This window comes from Canis aureus, chromosome 5, assembly GCF_053574225.1.
Source record: "Canis aureus isolate CA01 chromosome 5, VMU_Caureus_v.1.0, whole genome shotgun sequence".
Taxonomy (NCBI): Eukaryota; Metazoa; Chordata; class Mammalia; order Carnivora; family Canidae; genus Canis; species Canis aureus.
This window is the reverse complement of record NC_135615.1, coordinates 11,809,459-11,815,106: the sequence shown is the minus strand read 5'-3', so window position 1 is coordinate 11,815,106 and position 5,648 is coordinate 11,809,459.

Sequence of the window (5,648 nt, the reverse complement as noted above, 5' to 3'; positions counted from 1 at the left end):
ATAAAATAGAAGTCTGATTTGTTCTGAGATGAAAGAAGATAATGGCTTGGAAGCTGCTTAGTCCTTACATCTACTGTTCTCCCAACCACACATAGGCTCTCCAGTAAGGTGCTCTGTTCAGAATAAAAAAAAGTTGAATACTAGTTTAGTACAGGAAATGTACACTGACTATATAATCTGCTGGTCACATATCCAACTGGTGCTCAATTTACAGGTAATTGCATGGTCCCTTAGTAGATAAATTTGACCTAAATTTCATAAGATAGCCCAGAAGTCATTTCATAGAAACAAAACACTTGAGAATCCAATTCAACCAGGGTTGTAAACATTCCTCTTCAGGAAACACCAGAGGCTCAAGATGAAGAGGGTGAAAACTATCCCACCTTTGAGACTTCACAGCCACTGACGGAGGGACCCTGGTGTTCCAAGATGATCCAGCAGCTCTATATCATTTTATCAGTGTAAATACTACTTTAAATATATTCTTTCAAAGGAAGGAAGCCTGTTGTGTATTGCAGGATCCCTTGGCCTTCTGTTTCACTTTGTGCTTCTAAGATGCCTATACTGTTTGGAATGTAAAATAAGAGGTGGTGAGTTAAGCATATGTCAGGTGTAATGAAGCTCTGTGTCACAACCGCATTACTTGCACCTACTTCCTGACATTACAAACACGCTGCAGTTCAGCAGAGGACCAGCATTACTGTCATTAGCGGCAATAAAGCTAATAGAGCACATCGTTACTGCTAATAAACAAAGGTGATTCCACCCTTTATTCGTTAGATACAGAAATATTTTTTAAATGAGGTAGAACCAATGCTATCATTGCTTTCACACCATTCGTTCAACAATATGGAGATTGAATCTTTCAGGGTTTTCAACCTCTATGACCTTCCTTCACAGTTAGCACACTCATCCATTGCTAACTGGGATCCAGATCTCACCCACTTGGACCTTGCAGCAGATCATTTTGTACTCTGAGGTCCCCAGAATGGTTTTATGTGCCTGATGCTCGGAAATGGTGTTGCTCCCATTGTTTTTAAAGCAGCTTCTTCAGGACTTTTATCTAACCAATTTTCACCATATGACCAACTCAACTCAATGAAGTGGCTTCATTACAAAGCAGTGTGTAGCAATCTCTTCACTACGTAACAAATATGAATGTCTGAGCATTCGTTATTGATTATCCACGTAATGACACGGGCATAGAAACTTCAAAGATACATGCATCCCTCTCAGGTTCTCCACATAGCTTAAAAATTCATCATATAGCTAAGCTCCTGCAGCCTGAGATCTACAAGTCTGATTTCTAAATGAAACATTTTCTGACACTCTAGTGCCATTCAAAGCCTTGGATTTCTTTACCCTGAGGAATTTTATCTTGGAAGAAATGGGGCAGTGGAATATTGATGAGGCATAAAAAGGTACCTTCATAGAAATGAGTTTCTTTCTGAACTATTTCAGAGGCACATCAAAAGGAAAGGCCAGGAACCTGTCATGGACATAGTCAACTTTGAACCATGACTCCTTTGGAGTGGCTGATATCAGATATTAACTGTACTGTTAGATAAGCAAAGTTTTCATTCATTCCATTTAGAATTTTATATTATCAAAATAAAAGTGGCCATTGGGAAAATTTTTCCTTTGCTTTTCTTGATTGAAAAATCATCTATGATACTTTTTCAAAAGTAACTTTTGGAAATGTAGGAAAGTAGAAGAAATAGAAAAATAATTGCCCATAATTTTATGATCCAAAGGAAATCACTAATGACATTTAAGTATTTTTTTCTAGTCTTTCTCCAATGAAGTTTTAAAAGGTTAAGATCATACAGCATATACAATTTTATATCATTCTTTCTCACACATAACATTATATTATGCGTTTTCCAATATTGTTAACAAAATCCATCAAAAGACTCCATGTTATGCCAGAAGTGGATGCACCATAATTAATTAATTACATTCCTATTGTTGGACATTTAGATTATTTATGACTTCAATTATTAGTAATCTTAACAAGTATCTTTAGATGTAAAACCACAACAGATTCTCAAATTCTTTCTTATGATATACAGATTTTAATTATTGGATTAAAGTTATAATCTTTAAAGCTCTTGACTCACTTTATCAAGTTGTTTTCAAAATATTAGATGTACAACTAAAACTCTCTCAAGCTGGGTATGAGAGTAAACATATCACTTTCCATCCTTTAGATCATCTCATATTTAAAAATTTTTGATAATCTGATGAGTGAAAAGAGTATCTATCCAAAAGATATCTGCTCTCTGAAGCTAGCTCTATAGATACAAAGTATTTCAGTAGAAGTTCCAACAGAGTTTTTGGTGACACTTGAGAAAGATACTTTTAAACATATATGAAAGAGTAAAGAGCAAAGAGGAGCCTAAATATTTTAGAATAAGGATAACAAAGAGAAAACCCTTTTTATTTGATATCAGGTCTTGTTTTGGAGCTCAAGTAATTAAGATAATGTGGAAGTAGTGCAGAGATATACAAATTTACCAATATAACAGGCAACCTAAAAATAGACTCATTAACATATGGAAATATGATTTGTAATAGGTGTACAGGGCAGATGGGTAGAAAAATGAGAACTTTTTCAATAAATGTGCTATATAAATAACTACACACATTTTAAAAATAAAATAAGATCAAAGATGTCTTTGCAAACACAAAAATCAGTTCCAAAAGGATTTAGACTTAAGTGATAAATATAAAACTTTGAAATATTTAGATTTCTTGGAAAACATCCTGTTGACTTGGGGGAGGGCAAACTTTTCAGACAAGACTCAAAAAGGATCAACTACACATAAGACACTCATGAAGAAAGAATGATGATTTTTTTTTTTAGAAGACTTCATTTATTTGAGATAGAGAGAGAGGGAGAGTGCACAGAGTGCATGGAAGTTCATGAGCGTACACGCGGGGAGTGGGAGGGTGACATGCAGAGGAAGTGGGAGAAGCAGACTCCCCACTGAACAGGGAGCCTGATGAGAGGCTCCATCCCAGGACTTTAGGATCACAACCTGAACCAAAGGCAGATACTTAACCGACTGAGCCACCTAGGGGCCCTTCATCAGGGGAACTTCTTATATCCCTTACATCATTTTTGTATGTATAAATCATAATTTTAATTTCTGTGGCTACTTCATTTTTCTAAGCATTGTTTCCAAACCACACCAAATAAAAGTTCCAGAAGTCATCTATCTGGTCATGTAATTATGAAACCGCCTTCAATCCACTTAGTCATTTACTTACAAGCAAGCCTGAGTCAGTTCTCTCTATTACAAAAGGCAGCTGTAAAATATATGTTTGACAAGTACAGTCTGCACATTTTCTCCAAAAAGGCATCTTATTATTTTGTACAAAAAAGAAAAAGGTTACATGATTGCTAGGCATTGTTTGTGAGATTTAAAATCATAACATAAGCCCCAAATCATGAATTATAAAAACTTTTAATACATGGTGTTCTCTAACAGCTCTGCTTCCTACTAGACCCAAACAGCCTGTTACTTCCTTTTTTGCAATACATTATGCAGAACAACGACAGGGTACCTAAAATAAATATGCTTAGATGTGCTACTTTCTTAGACATTTATTACAAGGTATAGTTTATAGTTTGAAGACTTTCAAGAAGTTTTTTGAGATAAATGAGAGCAAACATACAAATTGCTATGTTGTAAAATCCATATAGCTGAGATTAAAAAAAAAAAAAAAAAAGGCAATACATAGACCAGCCAAACTCTTTGGATGGTCTGATTAACAAGCTAATGCATCTGAGAAATGTCAAGAAGTGGAGTTAGCCTGGCTAAGCTGAGGAACATATGTGTGATGGGAGAAAAATATTCAAAAGCATTAACCCAAAGCAGTCAGTCTAGTTCAGTGTGTTCTGTTTTCCCCCTATTTTTATTAGGTTTGGGTACATCTTGCTTCTGGGGAGGTATCATAATCCATTGTAAGCATCTAAATAAAATAAGTGCCTAAAAAAATGACACTTACCTGGACTTAATGCAAAGTGTCTCCCTTTTACAGGAGACTCAAAATGTAATCACTGCATGGTTTAGTCAAAAATCACTGGAATAAATTTTAGGAAATCTGGTATATGGTTCAGCCTCTGTCTCTAAATCCCTAGGCTACTTTAGCTGAGTAGTCAACTTCTTTGACTTCATTATCCTCACGCTTAAAATCAAGGTTCTAAACTGGCTGTTATCAACCTTATAGGCTAGTTAATCGTGTGAGGTTCCAGAACATTAAATCCTTGAAGACAATACTGGGTATTGTAGCGTCTATGCTGAAATATAGGATTCTACTCTTCAAAGCACTGTTGCCATCTTCAGCCACCCCTGACAATTGGATTTGCCCCAAAGGAACGACCCATTATTTTAAGTCATTTGTCAACCCTTTGACATCAGGGTGGCTTTGGAACTCCTCAATATGAATATGAACATGACACACAATAAAATTTCCTGCCCACGGCACACCTTGAGGTACATTCTACGGCAAGGTGAGGAAAATTGACCCTCCCATCTCTGAGATCTATTAGTATATTCAGTAGTTATCTAAGAAAAACCATACCCGTAATACCTCACTGTATCCCCATCTGTATTACCCCCATTCTGGGATTAAAACCAAGCAGTTCAAAATCTTAGAAAGCTCCTCCAGTTCCACGAATGCATTGTTTTAAACTCATCATTAGGTAAGAAAAATGCAGATTGTTCGAGAAACCTGGTAGAAATTAACATAAGCTAAAAGGAAATTGGCCAGTAAGATTTCCTCTAATGATTCTCAAATTTGGGGGTCGTTTTTATATAAAATTAGTATAAGGAGATGCTTATGTTTCTTAGTCTGGGAGAAATAGGGATCCATATGTGAGATGAGAGAAGAGTCTTAGGTGAGCAGTCAGTAACAATCAGGATTTTAAAAGCCCAATTTTGGTTTGGTGGGTTAATTATTCCCGAGGTCTAGCTTTGTGACAACCTGCTGAAATATGAAATATGTCAAATACCAGTAACAGAGCTGGAGACATTACCAAGTTTGAGATTTATAACTAGAAAATAATGGAACAGCCTGGTCAGGAGGACATTTTCTAGAAGAATAAAGAAACAGAAGTGGAACTGTAGACTTTTATTCCTCATGAAGGTATTTTAGACTACAGGTGTAAATAGATATATTCTCTGAATTCCCCATGGTTTCCGCCATTCATTAAAATATTCCATCAGCTCATAACAGGACTTGGAAACAAAGAAGGAAAGAAAGCTAGGGAAAGCTGTGGAAATACAGGGAAACCTCAAGCACTGAAGAAGTGCTTAAAGCTCCACAAACCAGAGCCTCTTAACGGTTTGCCTGAGTTACTCTTACTAAGCAAGAGGAAGTTTCCTTGCCTGTGATCAAATGTTAAGTTGACTCACTGGACTGCTGAACATAGTTCAGCATGGGGCAAAGGGACCAATGAAATTAGAAGCACTCAAAAATGTCATCAGTAGGGGTGCCTGGGTGGCTCAGTGGTTGAGAATCTGCCTTTGGCTCAGGTTGTGTTCCCAGGGTCCTGGGATCCAGTCCTGCATCAGGCTTCCCACAGGAAGCTTGCTTCTCCCTCTGCCTGTGTCTTTCATGAATAAATAAATTTTTAAAAT